We start from the raw sequence: 16,900 nt of genomic DNA, 5'->3' as shown, positions 1-16,900 counted from the left end.
GCAATTACAATGGGAATCGCTGCCACTGAACGGGGTCCTTCAGTGCAGTGGGGATCACTGGATCCTGACATGACCCAAGTGGCAGCAGTGAATAGTCCAAAGGCAAGTGGGCAGCAGTGTCAATCAGCTATCAGCCATCAGCCATCAGCAGTCTGAGTCTCCGAGACCCGCGGCATTGACTGGTTGATTACGGAGTTCACAAAACAGAAATCGATTGGCAATCCACTCAATCTTCACTGGATTTGTATAAGTAGAAGAGTTGTAGGTCAAGTGAACAAGTCTAATTTGAATCACCAATGCAGAGCCAGCGCCCCACAATTGATTTCCTGACTTGTGCCAGTTTACAGACCCCAAGTGTCCTGAATGAAGGGGAGGCCAGGCGCCCCTTAGGAAGGACCCCGCCACACTGCCACAAATTTATACTGTTAATTCATACTGTTAATCTTTTTCCCAGCCTTTCCCAACAGGACTCAGGATCTTTACCAGGGTGCCAGCGCGTGGGGGAAAGGAAATCATCTGACTTCTCAGGAATTAGTGGACACTGGCTCTGAACTGACACTGATTCCAAAAGATCCGAAGCATCAGTGTGGCCCTCACTCAGAGTAGGGGCTCACAGAGGTCAGGTGATCAATGGAGTTTTAGCTCAGGTCCATCTCACAGTGGGTCCAGGGGGTCCCCAAACCCATCGTGTGGTCATTTCCCTGGTTCTAGCTTCCATATTTGGAACAGACATACTTAGCAACTGGCAGAATCCTTACATTGGCTCCTTGACCTGTGGAGTGAGGGCTACTATGGTGGGAAAGGCCAAGTGGAAGCCACTGGAACTGGCCTTGCCTGGAAAATAGTGAACCAAAAGCAATACCACATTCCTGGAGATACTGCGGGGATTCGTGCCAGCCTCAAGGACTTGAAGGGCGTGACATGGTGATTCCAACCACATCCCCATCAGTTGCCCGCCCTGTGCGGAAGACACATGGATCTTGAAGAATGACAATAGATTACCTTAAACTTAACCAGGTGGTGACTCCAATTGCAGCTGCTGTTCCAGACGTGGTTTCATTGCTTGAGCAAATTAACACACACTCAGGGACCCGGTATGCGGCTATTGATCTGGCAAACGCCTTTTTCTCAATACCTGTTAGTAAAGACCACCAGAAGCAGTTTGCTTTCAGTCAGTAAGGCCAGCCATACAACTTCACTGTCTAGCTCAGGGGTGTGTCAGCCCTCCAGCCATATGTCACCATTAGTCTGCAGGCAACTTGATTGCCCTTCCGGCCACAACACCTCACACGTCCATTACATTGGTGACATTCTACTGATAGGACCTAGTGAGCAAGCAGCAGCAACTGCTCTAAACTTGCACGTCAGAGGCCAGGAAACGAATGCAACAAGCATTCAGGGGCTTTCGGCCCCAGGGAAACTTCTAGGGGTCTGGGAGTGTTAGGCACGTCAAGATACCCCTACAGAGAAGGATAAGCTGTTGCATCCGGCCCCTCCTATGACCAAAACAGAGTCGCAAGGCCTAGTGGGCCGTTTGGATTTTGGAGGCAACCTGCCCCTCATCTGGGCGTGTTACTCCAGCCTGTTTACTGAGTGACCCAAAAAGCTGGTAGTTTTGAGTAGGGCCCAGAACAAGAGAAGGCTCTGCAACAGGCCCGGGCTGCTGTGCAAGCTGCTCTGACACTTGGGCTGTAGGATCTGGCAAATCCAATGGTGCTGAAGTGGCAGACGCAGATGGAGATGCTGTTTTGGGGGTTTAGGTGGGCTACATAGGGGAATGGTGGCACAGGCCCCCAGGAGCAAAGGGGCATGTCTAGAGCAAAGACATGGCATCTTTTTGCATAACTACCCTCCTGTTGAGAAGCGAAAGTTTTGTTATTTTTTGGCTTGTTATTGGGCCTTCACAGAGACTGAATGTTTAGCTGTGGGCCACCAAGTTACCGTGCGACCCAAGCTGCCCATGATGAACCGGGTGCTGTTGACCCATCAAGCCATAAAGTTGGGCGTGCACACCACCACCACATCACCAAATGGAAGTGGGATCTACATGATCAGGCCTGAGCAGACCCTGAACGCACAAGTAGGCTACATGAAGAAGTGGTCCAAATGCCGTGATCTGAACTCCTGCCACACTGCCTTCTCTCTCCTAGCCTGCACCTGTGGCCTCCAGAGAGTTCTCTAGGATCAGTTGACAGAGGAAGAGAAGACTGGAGCCTGGTTTACAGATGGTTCTGTTTGAAATGTGGGCACTGCCTGAAAGTGGACAGCAGCAGCACGACAGTCCCTCCCTGGGACATCCCTGAAGGACAGTGGTGGAGGGAAATCCTTCCAGTTGGCAGAACTTAGCAGTGCACTTGGTTGATCATCTTTGCTTGGAAAAGGAACTAGCCAGAGGTGTGAGTGTATGCCAATTCACGGGCAATGGCCAACAGTGTGGCTTGGGGAGTCAGTGACTTGGAAGGGACATGACTGGAGAATTGGTGACCAGGGGTCTAGGTATTTGGTATGTGGATAGACCTCCCTGAATGGGCAAAGACCATGGTGATGTTTGTTTCCCATGTGAACGCTCATCAAACAGTGACCTTGGCAGAGGATTTTAATAATCAAGTGGGTGGGATGACCCGTTGTGTGGATACCAGTCAGCCTCTTTCCCCAGACATCCCTGTCATCGCCCAATGGGCTCATGAACAAAGTGGCCATGGTGGAAAGGGTGGAGGTTATGCACGAGCTCATCAACCTGGACTTGCGCTCACCAAGGCTGAACTGGCTGGAGCCACAGCTGAGTGCCCATCCTGCCAGCAGCAGAGACCACCACTGAGGCCCTCAGGGGCACGATCAGCCAGATACTGGTGGGCAGGTTGACTACGTTGGACTGGACCACTTCCATCATGGAAGAGGCAGCATTTTGTCCTTACTGAAAGAGACACTTATTCTGGATAGGGACTTACTTTCCCCGCATGAGTGCTTCTGTCAAAGGTGCCATCAGTGGACTTGCAGAATGGCTTACCCCTCATCATGGCATTTTACACAGCATCGCTTCTGACTGAGGCACTCTCTTCACAGCAAATGAAGTTCAGTAATGGATCCATGCTCACAGAACCCACTGGTAGTACTATGTTCCACCGTCCTGAAGCAGCTGGCTTGACGGGACAGTGGAATGGCCTTTGGAGACAGTTACAGCACCATCCAGGTGGCTTTACCTCGCAGGATTGGGCAGGTTCTCCAGGAAGCTGTATGTGCTCTGAATCAGCATCCGATATATGGTGCTGTTTCTCTCATGTTCAGGACTCACAGGTCCAAGAATCAAGGAGTGGAAATGCGAGTGGTACCACATATTATTACTTCCAGTGACTCACAGGCAAATTTCTTTCTTCCTATCCTTATGACCTTATGCTCTACCGATCCAGAGGTCTTAGTTCCCAAAAGAAAAATGCTTCCACCAGGGGACACAATGATTCCGCTGACCTGGAAGTTAACACCGCCACCTGGCCACTTTGGGCTCCTCATGCCTGAGTCAATAAACAATGAAAGCAGTAATTATACTAGCTGAGGTAATCGATCCTGGTTGCCAGGGAGAAATTGGATGGCTACTCCACAATGGAGGTAAGGAAGAGTATGTCTGGAAGACAGGAGGTCCCTTAGGGTGCCTGAGTCCTACCCTCCCCTGTGACTAAGGTCCATGGAAAACTACAACCCAATCAGCAGGAGTTCTGAGGCAGTTAGCAGTGAGAGGCAAGTGGGGGTGGCAGCGGGCGAGAGATTGGAGAGTGAAGATGTCCTGGGTAAGGGGAGTTAGGGGACTTCATGTGGTGTGATGAAAGAGAAACAAGCAGTGTGCTTGGCCTCTGTCCCCTTGAACTGGAGCAAAGACCCTGGAAGCTGTTTGAGCCTAAAAATGTGTAACAGGGAGAGGTGGGTCTTACAGCCAGTGGCAGCAGAGACACAAAATGTTGGTTAAGTTTGAGGTATGGGATCTGCGCTACATGCCAGCACTGTTCTGAGGGCCCGTTGAGTATCTGCATCCTCCTAAGAACCCCACGAGGTGGGTGCTACCATTCTCCTCCTTTGACCAACGAGGAACACGAGACACAGAGAGATTAGAAATTTGTCTTGTAGATGGGAACAGGCAGGGCCAGGAGGGAACCAGATGGTCTGGCATTAACCATGGCTCAATATTGCACCCATTGTGCACAGAGCACACCAACACCCCATTACAGCCCCTGCATCCACGAAGCGTCTCCCCTCGCCCTGTGACCCACAGTAACTCTAGGTGAACCTGGAAGGGTCTAGAAGCTATGAGACGGAGACAGAAAGCCGAGCTGGGAGGAAAGAAGATGAGAGCATCTCTCCCAGCTGTAGGCGGCTCAGCAGCCCCCATGGGAGACGCACCAGGAAGGAGTGTCACTTAGGACAAGGGCTTGAAGTGAAGCTCTCGGACTGGACGAGTTGTTGAAGATCTGAAAGTGACCAGAAGGACAAGATCTGCCCAACGTCTCACCCAGGACAGAGAAGGACGAGCTGGCTGAGCTCGTTCGTCAGAGCAGCGATCAGAACAAATGGACGTGCTTCCTGCTTGCGTCCACTGAGGCCCGGTTCTCCGCTCATGGAATAAACTCTGCTTGTCCATGATTGATCTTCCTTCTAAATACACTTCTGGATTTGATTTCATCTTTACATTTCATTGAAGATTTTTGAGTCTAGATTTAGAAATGAAATTAACATATAAGTTTTTTCCTTTACTATTACCCAGTTTGGGCATTAAGTTTTCCATCTTTCTGTGTGACCTGGAATAGTTTAAATATCATCGGGAGTAAAAAATAACTAGAATACAGTTTGGAAATCATTAGCACGAGGAGTCATTTTTATTAGGCGGTACGTAAAATAGCCCCTAGCTCCAGAATTCTATGTTAATATGACCAGAATCTTCCAGATAAAAAGACATAACTCTGGATACAAAATTAATGTCACAAGTTGCCTTATAGAATTATTGGGAGAGAGGATTGGGTAGATGTGAGGATATGAAATTTTCACTTCTCATTTTATATACATATTTATTTCCTTTACTTTTATTTTACTAAAATTGCTTCAAGTACAAGACAAGGATATAGAGGAAAATAATAAACATTCTTGTGCCCTCAACCAAGATTTGGCAAATCAAAATACGGCATTTAAAAAAATCTCTTATCTTATAACAACATTTTGCTGCATGATGGTAAGATATCAAGAGTGTGGTGACACACCCACGTAATGGAAACTCACATCAATAAGCAGGATAGGGGCCGGCCCCATGGCCTAGTGGTTAAGTTAGCGCGCTCTGCTTCGGCGGCCCAGGTGCCGCAGGTTCGGATCCTGGGCACGGACATGGCACTGCTCATCAGGCCACGCTGAGGCAGCGTCCCACATGCCACAACTAGAAGGAACCACAACTAAAAAAAAATACACAAACATGTGCTTGGGGGGATTTGAGGAGACAAAAAATAAAAAGAAGCAGGACATGCTCATCCCGGTGCTCCTCTCATATCACTACCCCACTCCCATCAAAGGGTCCCCACATTCCTGCTTTTAACAGCTTAGACTTCACCCATTTCATATTTTTTGTAAATGAATCTAACATGTGCATCTTTTGTTTCCAGCGTCTTTTGTTCCATGTGATGTTTGTGACATTCTGCTCTGTCGTTGCATGAAGTTACATCCCATCCATTCTCATTGTTGTATGGCACTCCACTGTGTCACTCTGTCAACATTGTATGTACCCGGTCTATTGATGGGCAGGTGGGTAGCCACCAGCTGGGAGCTACCCGGAGAAGTGCTTCTCTGAACATTCCAGCCTGTGGCTCTTGGTGAACAGAGGCCCACGTTTCTATTGAGTCTGTGCTGGGAATGAAGCAGCTTCATTGCAGAACGCACTTGGCTGGGCTCTACCAGATACAGACAAATGGCTTCCCAAAGGGCCTGTGACCCACACCTCCACAGCAGCAATTAAAAGATGGGGTTACCCCACATTCTCACCAGTTTGGTACTTTCTTGGGTTTTTCTCCATTCTGGTGGTATATGGTGGTAGCTCACTGAGGCAGCACATGTGCACAGGCCATTGGGAAGCCCTCTTTTGGGAAGTGTTTAGTCAAACATTTTGCCCCATTTTCTATTGGGCTATCTCTCCTCCCTTATTAATTTGGAGTTCTTCCATATTTTGGCTGAGTCCTGTGTTGAACACCTGTGTTGTGAATGTCTCCTCCCACTCTGTCAGCTGCCTTCTTATCCCTTAATGGTGTCTTCTGATAAACAAAGGTTCTTAATTTTAATATAACATAATTTATCCATTTTCGCGGTTTAGGTCTTGTTTAAGAAATCTGCCTTCACAAAGATACGCTCCTATGCTTTCTTCTCAAAGCTCTCTTGTTTCACATTTAGACCTGTAATCCATCTGAAATTGATTTTTATGTAAGGCGAAAAGTAGGGATCAAGATGATTTTTTTTCCATACAGATATCCAATTGATCTCACCCCGTTTATTGGAAAGTGTGTATCTTTTCCTTTCTGTACTGCAATATCGGTGATGTTTCAAATCATTTTTCTTAAATGAAACTCCAGCTTATTACCAGTTTTTCCATTAACATCCTCTCTCTGTTCTAGGATCTAACCCCGGATCTCACCTTGTATTTAGTTGTCATGCCTCCCAGACCCCTCTGGTCTGGCAGTGTCTCAGTCTTTCCTTGTTTGTCATGACCTTGAAAGTTTTGGAGTGTGCAGGCCACGCATCCTGAGCCTGAGTTTTTCTATTGTTTCTTTCTTGATCAGACTGGGGTTATGGGTTTCTGGAAATGACAGCACAGAGGGAGACACCCTCCTCATCACATGGTATCACGGGTATGTGATATCCACATGACATGTCATTGGTGATGTTGACCTTCACCACTTGGTTTACGTGGTATCCACCAGGTTTTCCCACTTTAAAGTTACTGCTTTTTCTTTTCCAGCCTGTTCTCTGGAGACAAGTCCCTGAGTTGAGCCCACTGCTGGGGATGAATCTCCCCCTCCTGGAGGAAGGAGTGTCTACAAACAGTGTTTGCAATTCATCTACAACAAAAATGTGCCTCTTCTCTCCCCTTTGCTCATTTATTCTAGTCATTCATTTATATCCATACGGACTCTTGCATATTTATTTTCTACATTGTCAAATAATTTTGAAATTCAGTATTAGAGGCAGAATTGATGTCACTTCTGCTGAGTTGGAGTAAAAGGGGCCAGATTTAGGTTCCCATCTGAAACAACAACAAAGCCAGACTAAATATTTGGAAAGTAAAACCACATTTTAAGACACTGGACATCAGGCAATGGAGGACAGGGATCCCAGAGAGATGGAAAACCAGTGAGGAGACCCTATGGCCACTCCAGCTGACTGCTGGTGAGTTTCCTGCCGTACCCCAGAGGGGAACCTACACGGAGCCTGGCAGACCCCTGACTCGAGTAGACGGAGCTGAGACGCCAAGGCAGCTGAAGGTTGTAGAGCAGAATATTGAGGAGAGCAACACAGAGAGGGCAGAGTAGTGACCCATGCCTGCAAGTGAGGCCACTACCCACTGTCAGGAGAGAACAACCCAGAAAGAGCAGAGAGAACAACACCCAAAATGCACACGGGGCCCAGGGCATTGGCCACTCTCACCAGTCAGCTGAAAAACCTCATAACTTATGGGCCATTGGGTAGATTACTCAGAAAGTCATGCCTCAGTAATAGGGGAAAATCACCCCTAACTCGATGTAGCTCTGGTCCTGCCTGAGAAATGTGGAAAACAGTTCTTGGAAGGGGGAGACTGTTTCTAAGTAACGTCGCTGCACGTCAGAACAACGCTCGAGAACCATGTACAGATATAAAAATACTCGACACTCAACAACACGAAATTAATAATGTCTGGCACGTAATCAAAAATTGCCAGGCATACAAAGAAGCAGGAAATTTCAGCCCCAAATGAAGGGGGAAATCAATCAACTGACGTCCATAACTGACACTGATGTAAGGATTAGTGGAACAGGACTTGAAAATAGTTATTGTCACTGCATATTACAGTTCTAAATACTGAAGAATGGCATGTTAAGTAGAGGCGTGGAAGGTATTATAAAGACTCAAATCAAACATGTAGAGATGAAAACTACAATGTGTGAGATGAAAAGTAGACTAAATGAGATTAATGGCAGATTAGACATCGTAGGAACAAAATATTAGGGAACCTGGAAATACAGCAATAGAAACTCTCTGAATTGAAATGTGTAGAGAAAAAGAGGAAAAATTAACAGGGTGTCAGTGGGCTGTAGAAAGACTCTCAGTGGCCTAATATATGTGTAATTGGGGTTTCCCAGAAAGACAGGGGAGACAGAAAAATATATTCAAAGAAATAATAGTTGAAGGTTTTGCAAATTTCATGGAAACTATAAACTCACAGATCTGAGAAGCTCACTGAACCCCAGTTTCAAGAAATAGAAAGAAAACTACAAGATGCATCCTCATAACATTGCTCAAAATTACTGATCAAGAGAAAATCTTAAAAGCAGCGAGAGGAAAGTCATGTTATACACAGAAGGACAAAGATAAATATGACAGCAGATTTATCATCAGAAACTATCCGAGCAAGAAGTCAGTAGAACAACATCTTTAAAGTACCTTAACAAAGCATCAACCTTGATTTCTGCATCAAGTGAAGAGAACCTTCAAAAAGGAAGACAAAATACAAATTCTTTCAGACATACAAAAGCTGAAAGAATTCATCACCACCATGGAATTCATTTATTAAAAATCTCCTTGACTAATAAGTGAGTTTAGCAGGGTTGCAGAATACAAATGCATATGCAAAATCAATCGCATTTCTGCGTACTAGCAGTGACCAATAGGAAGTTGAAATGATAAAATACCATTTACAATAGCATCAAAAAAATATAAAATACTTAGGGATAACAATATATATGAAATACTGTACTCTGTGGGCTGGAAAAGGCTTGCCCCACCACATACCTTGGACACCCCAAAACCCCACTCCCCAGCTGGCCCGGGGGTGTCAGACCGGGAGAGCATGCTGGCCTCTCAGGCCCTGGGGAGACGCAAACATCTGCCGGGTGTGGGAGAACGCTCATGTAATGTGTCTCCAGTTGAACTTACACTGGCTTTTGTCCCATTATGTCTGATCGCCTTGAAACCCAGACATGCTGAGCCCTCGGAGGGCAGGAGGGGGTGCAGCATGGAGCAGGCGTGGGACCTCACCTGCCTGGGGGTGGCGGCGAGTCGGCTTCACACGCACATGGCAGCCCAGCTGAGGTTTAGTCCCGCTCTGCACATGCAGGTCACAGGCCTTTGCTGGGTCAAATACAGCTGCCCCGAGGCCCTGCCCATTGTCAAGCCCTGCCTCCCCCACAGGGGCTTTCGGCTGGAAGCAGCGGTAGCAAAGGACTTGAGAAGGAACAGAGTTACTCTGAATATAACAAACCGTGGCAGCCATTTCTGGCCTCAGCAAAATGAGCGAGGGGCGGAGACGGGGCCCGGTGTCCGGCCCATCCAGCAGGGTCACTGTGCAGCCTTTGTCCCGGGCGGACGGGGCTGCCGAACCAACTCCTGACCACCAACCACAGGCCGACCCCGCTCACTCCAATCCTGGGAGCTCTCAAAATGTTTTCCTGAACGAGGTTTGCAAAAGATTGTTTTAAAAGCCTTTGATTCAGATGCTGTTCTCACAGGGCACCCTCCAACGCCCCAATGAGGAATTAAGGTGTCTATCCTTAATCATAAAGGAAATGGGTTGTACTTGGAAGAATTCCCTAGAATTCATTCACACAACAAAAAATTAATGAGCGTTAGTAAATCCCTTTCTAATGTAAGAAAAGTAAAAGATGCAAACAGTGATTTGATGAAGGATTTGCTCTCAATGCTATTTTCCACCATAACAAAGGGGACACTCCTTATTATTCAGAGAGCAGTTGGACCAGAAGAGAAGGTTCTATAAACAGCCATTAGCATCTTAATTACATGATCATTCAAAAGACAGCTCCCCTGAAAAAAACTTCAGACCATAAATCTCTCGGACTCAAAGTCCAAAAAGTGAAACAGACTCTGGAGAAGGTGTCCAGGCCCGGGCGGGAGGGATGGGCCGTCTGGGGGCAGCCCAGTGGTTTGTCTCCCCTGCCAGCTGGTGGGGGCCTGGCTCTGGGCGTGGTCCCCCATCGCGGCGGGAGGCCTGGGGCTGCGCCAAGGCCGGCTGCCTGGGCTCCTCACGGCTGGTCCAGCAGCTGAGTCTCAGAGCAATGACTTGTCACGGCTGGAATCTCTTAGTGGGAGTGAACGACCTCGTTCAAACCCACTGCTTCCTAAAGGGAAAAGTGCTCAGCTGAAAAAAACCAGTGCCCCCTTAGGGGTGAGTCTGGGCCTAGAGATCAAGAGATGACCAGCGTCACCTCCGGTCCCTCCATCTCCCTCTGTGGGCTCTGGGTGGCACGGTCTTTGGGCAGGACCCCTCCACGAGGAGCCTCTAGACATCTCAGGCATGGGTCCCACTGGTTTGCAGGCAGCGGGGAGCAAACAGTAATTTCTTCTCGTCCAGTAATTTCTCCAACAGCCCTGGAACGGGCTCGAACTGGAACCTGTCGCTGGCTCTGGGTGGAAGTCCTGCCAACTCCGGGGTCAGGGGATGGACCGGTCCCCCCAAAACACACACGGGCAGAGAAAAGGGGAGCCGTTCCCTGTGGGAAGATCCATTCAGGGTGCTGCTGCCAGGAGTAGGGGATGGGGGCTGCCGGCAAGGGCACAGGCGTCCGCCACAGAGGGACAGAGACTTCAGAGGCACCCAGAGCTGGAGCTTTGGGGCTTCCTTCAAGGGAAATCCCAGGAAAGCTCGATGCTCAAAGCAAAAGAAGGCTGCCCTGTTGCCGCAGAGATGGGGGCCCTTGGCCGTCAGAGCTGTGCCTCCTTCCCCTCCATGGAGCCCAAGGAGCTTCCGTGACCCCACAGAGCTGCAAAAAACAGGACGAAACCCAGTAAGATTGACCCCCCTAATGGTCACAGAAGAAACTACGACAGAAGGGAGGTCACGGCAGTCAGAGTCCAGACAAAAGCGCCCAGACGTAGGTCCAGGGGACCCTCACTCGAAGCCAGCTCTAGAGTGACCGGCCGGAGCAGCCCCTGACCCAACCTGGGCCTGCAGCTGGGGGTCTGGAAGTTGATGACGGGATCTGGGGTCTCATGTCACGTTATCAAAGAAAAAAACCCACCAACCTGTTCTCGCTTTCTCTGAGTTCAGCTTCTTTTGATTCCGCAAATAAGAGAACCATACGGTATTTGTCTTTCTCTGTCTGACTTATGTCACTTAGCATAACGCCCTCCAGGTCCATCCATGTTGTAGCAAATGGCAGGATTTCCTTCTTTTTAGGGCTGAATAATATTCCATTGTATGTTTACTCCACATGTTTGTCCATTCATCCATCGGTGGACGCTTAGCTTATTTCCACATCTCGGCTGTTGTGAATAATGCTGCAGTGAACATGGGGTGCACATATCCGCTGGAGACAGTGACCTCGCTTCCTTCAGGTGGAGACACAGAGGTGGGATTTCCTGATCATACGATGGTTCTCATTTTAATCTTTTGAGGATCGTTCCTATTGACTAGCCTTATGGTGGTGATCATTTTGCAATATACACATGTATAAAATCTCTACATGGTACACTTTCAGCTTACACTATGTTGTACGTCAGTTACGTCTCACAAAGCAGGAAAAAGCCAAGAAGGAAATATAATTTCATCTGCAATGAGGGCTGCCCAGCCTCTCAGTTGTCAACCAGCTGTGATTTTCCTGCGACTCCCCTAACTCGGGGGGCCCCCACAGGTTGTCTTCCACGCATCACAGCTGCTTTGTAGTGGAGACAGGTGGGCAGACGGATAAAAACATAACTCTAAAATACTTAATAGGGGCCAAACCCGTGGCTGAGTGGTTAAGTTTGCCCACTCTGCTTCGGTGGCCCAGGGGTTCACCCGTTTGGATCCTGGGCGCAGGCCTGGCACCACTCATCAGGCCATGTTGAGGTGGTGTCCCACACGCCACAACCAAAAGGACCGACAACTATGATATAAACTATGTACTGGCGGGCTTTGGGGAGAAGAAGAAGGAAAAAAAGAAGATTGGCAGCAGATGTTAGCTCAGGGCCAATCTTTAAAATAAATAAATAAGTAATAAATAAAATAAAATACCTAATAAAAGTGCTGAAGAAGGAGCACCTGCACTGACGAGAAGGTACCGGAGGGACTCAGGAGCAGCTGAGCGAGCTCCGATGGCCAAAGCTGGACCAATTGGAGCAACAAAATAAACCACATAGCATTAAATCATAGTCTTGTGTAAGTAAATATCCATGAATCCATACTAATATAAATAAATGATTGCATAAATAAATAGGGAGAAGAGATAAATCCCTCGGGCAGAAACCTACCCAAAATTTGTAGACACTCTGTCCTCGAGGAGATGGAACGTCACTCCCACCCCTTAAATGTGGGCTGTGCTTCGTGATTTCCTTCCAAAAAGGACGGTGTGGACAGCAAAAAGGAGTAAGTTGACAGTGGAGAAGCCTGACAGACACCTCAGCCGGGTGACCAGGGTTAACGCCACAGGGATCGGTCATGTGACAGCACCTGCCCTGCTGGGACGGGACGAGCAGGGAGCTCCCTCTGTGGTCTTCCTCGCCAATCCCATGACTTCCATCTAATCAAGAGGAAAACATCAGGCAAATCCCCATAAACAGGGCATCCTGCACAACACCTTCCCAGCGCTCCTCGAGACTGTCAAGCTCAGAGGAAGCAAAGAAAACCTGGGAAACTGTCCCAGCCCACGGGAGCTAAGGAGACGTGATGACTGAGTGTAACGCGGGGTCCTGGGACCAAAAAACAAACAACAACAAAAAAGACCTTAGGTGAAAACTAAGGAGATCTGAAGAAAATAGGGATCTTAGTTTAAAAGAAAGGTAACAAATGCACATACTAACTTAAGATGTTAATAATGGGGAAACAAGTCTAGGGTAAATGGACTCTCTATGCCAGCTTCACAATTTTTCTCTAAATTTAAAACTGTTCTAAAATAAAAAGTTGATTTAAAAAAATTACTTAATAAGTGCAATTTTTGGAAGAAAATCCTTGCAGAACTGACCATTCATCAGAGGCAGGGCCTGCTGGCCCGGCATCTTTCCAGCACCATCTTCACACCTTGGCCCCCGGGTGGAGGCCAGTGCTCCCCGAGTTGACACATCCTCAGCTTTGCAGAGCCACCGGGCGCAAACAGGTCCATCCCCTTCAGTGTGAGGCCGCTTCTGGAAAGTGCTGGATGGAGCAAAGGGAACAGGGGCTCCGCCATGGGGAGGTGCTCATTGTACTGTCAACATCTCTGCACATTTGGAAATGCTCAAAATGAAAACAGAAAAAAAACAGATGAATGGCCGAGAAGTGTTGACCACCCACCGGAGTGTGGAAGATGACCAACCGCTGAGGCTGGGACACGTGAGGCTGTGTGGGCCCCACCCAGGAACCGAGAGGCAGGAGCACGTGAGTTGGTGGTTGGGTGGGTCCAGGGGTGAAGCCTTCCCAGGTGGAAAGGTGACGCAGGAAGGTCTTGGCCAGAGAGGGGAGGATGTTAGGCACAGCAGGTAGACTGTCAGGCCCCTCATCCTCGGACCCAGGGCTGGACACAGGCCCTCTGAGCCTCCGGGTTCCTGGGTTTAACAGGCCTGGTCTCTCAGGGCCTGAGAAGCTGCAATGCTTACCCATCACAGCAAAACAAGCAACCGCCCCATCTCAGGGCTGGATGGCAGCGAGCGCACGTTCTCACAGCTCTAGAGCTGCAAGGCATAAAGTCCTGCCTTGTTTCCTAAAGAGGAGACTGGCCACAAAGCGTCTGGCTTCGAGCTCTTTGGAAAGCTAAGAAACAACACGCTCTCCACTGTGCTCTTACAGCCTCCCGGGAACCTATCTTACAAAGGCCTGTGAAACGCAGTTCCGGGCTGGGCTGGGCTGGGCTCAGCACCAACAGCCATCAACCTATCGATTCCCCTCCACTCGTCTATTTACTTATTTAATCATTCATTCTTTATTTTTTTTACTGGGGTATTTTCTATAAAATCTTAGGTATCATGTTAATTTACCTGATCAATTCAACAGATGCCTCAAAAATAATGAGATATCTTAAACCCCGAATACCATATCATACCTAATCAAATTAACAATAATTCTTGACTATTATCTAATGTCCAGTCTAGAGGAAGTCTCCCCAGTTGTTCTGACACCTGGCTTAGGAAAACCTCTGGGGCGAAGGCCCACTCCCAAGACCCGCTCCTCCAGGCTTCATCCCCCTCCCTCATCCTTGACTCCCAGGCCTTCCACCTGAGGCCTTCCTTCAGGAACCAACCTACCCAACATGCCCATTGGCACCCCTTCTAACTGTGGGTTGCGGGCACCCTACCAAAGGCCTTTGGGATCTGCCCAAGAATGAAGGGCAGAGGCTCTTCAATTTCAAATCCGGCTTCTCCTTCTCATGCACACTAAGCTCAAATCTTGCCAAATGATTTGCTTTAACCTGAACATCCGTCTGCCTCTGGGCCTTTGCATGGCAGCTTCTTCTGCCTTCAGTGCCCTCTTAGCACCTTACCTGCTCGATAAATACTTTCTCATCCTTTCCAGAAGCAGCCAGTGTCTCCTGCTCTGGAACCCTTCCCCAAGGTGATGTGACAACACCTCTATAGACTTACGTGTTCCCTTTTGGAGCACATGTCATATCCATTGTGACCATCCCCAGCACTGTGAAGACCCCTGGGGACAGTGGTTGTGCCAGCCATGTCTTCTCTCACCAGGGCCCAGCACAGGGGATGGCACTTCATACTGCCCCATTGTTTGAGTTTTGAGTAACTGAAAGGATGACTATTTTACCACATATTTTACAGGGTGAAACATTTTTATTTATAAAAAATACAAAAGGGAGGACCTTTTTTTTGAGGAAGATTAGCCCTGAGCCAACATCTGCTGCCAATCTTCCTCTTTTTGCTGAGGAAGACTGGCCCTGAGCCAACATCCATGCCCATCTTCCTCTACTTTATATGTAGGATGCCTGCCACAGCATGGCTTGACAGGTAGTGTGTAGGTCCACACCCTGGATCCGAATCAGTGAACCCCGGGCTGCCGAAGCTGGATGTGCAAACTTAACCGCTGCACCACTGGGCCGGCTCCCAAAGGGGAGGACTTTTGCTTCCAAAAACGATGGAATAACAATGACTGAATATATCTTCCCACTGGAATCAATCAAAAAATGGATGAAGTATATGAAATGATGGTTTGCAAGATACTGGATATCAGGCAACAAAGGACGGAGACCCCAGAGAGATGGAAAACAAGCTAGGGGAGCCATAGGGTTGCCCCAATGTGCTGCCTAGAAAGAGTCCCCGGGCTGCTGTGCAGGCAGGAGGAACCCAAGGGGACTCTCTGAGTTGAGGCAATGGGGCCAGAGTCAGGAAGACCAAGATGTGTAGAGATCACCCACAGAGCGCTAAAGAGGAGGCGTCTGCCCAGAGAGAGGACTCCAGGTTCTAGAGACGGTCCCTGGAGCACTCACTGACTGCAATCAGGGTCTGCCTGTGGAAAACAATCCCAGCCACAGAAAGAACCACCAAGATCAGAGGCAACTGTCCCCTTTGCTCACACAGGGCCAGGAAGAGTGCTTGTTCCCATCGTCTAGAAGATAGAACTGAGAAATGGGGAGATTACTCGGAATTTGGGACTTGCTCTACTAGAGGGGAACAATTAGCCGTGACTGCCTACTGCTCTGGTTCCACTTCAAAGGATTCTCAGAAATCAAGACCCAAAGGATCAAACTGCTGCCAAGTGAATTAACCACAACCTGGAACAAAGCTCAAGAATGTTTACGGAAATACGGAGCTATCCAGCACCCGAGAAGGAGAACTCACAATGTCGATTGTCCAGTCAAAAACCACCAGGACCGCTATAAAGAAAAACTCAGATAATGAGGAGATACATCAACCAATTGAAACCAACCCGGAGCTGACACAGATGTTAGAATCAGCAGACAAAGACATTTTCAAAGTTGTTAAAACAGCATTCCACATGTCCAGGAAGCTAAGTGGAGACAATGAAAGATATTTTTTAAAAGGACCAAATTGAAATTCTAGAGATAAAAACTATAAGGTCTGAGACAAAAATACACTGATGGGATTAATGGCAGATCAGAAATTGTGGAAGAAAAGACTAATGAATCTGAAGACATGGCAATAGAAAGCATTTAAAAGAAAACAGAGGAAAAACAATTTTAAAAATAGATAGAGCATTCTTAAACTGTGGCATAACTTTAAGCAGTGTGTAATGGGAATCCTCAAGGTGTATGAATCAGAAAAACACTTGAGGAGGAAATAATGGCTAAAATATTTCCAAATTTGATGAAAACTGTGAACCCATAGATCCAAGAAGCTCAGAGAACTTCAAGCACAAGGAAATGTCACCAAGACATATAATAATCAATTTGCTGAAATCACTGATAAAGAGGAAATCTTAAAAGCAGCCACAGAAAAAGGATGTGTTACACACAGAGGAACTTATATAAGAAAGACAACAGGTTTCTTGTTGAAAACAATGCAGGAGAGAAGATATGACACAACATCCTTAAAGCACTTAAAGAAAGAAACAAGCAAACAAGAAAACCTGTCAACATAGAACTTTATAACTAAAAATATATTTTTCAAAAATGGAGATGAAATAAATACTTTTAAAGACATTTAAAAGATGAAAGAATCCATTATCAACAGACCTGCTCTGCAAGAAACGTTAAAAGTAGTCCTTCAAGTAGAAGGAAATAATACCAAAGGGAACAATGGGTCTGTGAGTCAG

The sequence above is a fragment of the Equus asinus genome, chromosome 4, assembly GCF_041296235.1.
Source record: "Equus asinus isolate D_3611 breed Donkey chromosome 4, EquAss-T2T_v2, whole genome shotgun sequence".
Taxonomy (NCBI): Eukaryota; Metazoa; Chordata; class Mammalia; order Perissodactyla; family Equidae; genus Equus; species Equus asinus.
The sequence above is the reverse complement of the archived record's forward strand: the minus strand, read 5'-3'. Positions refer to the sequence as shown.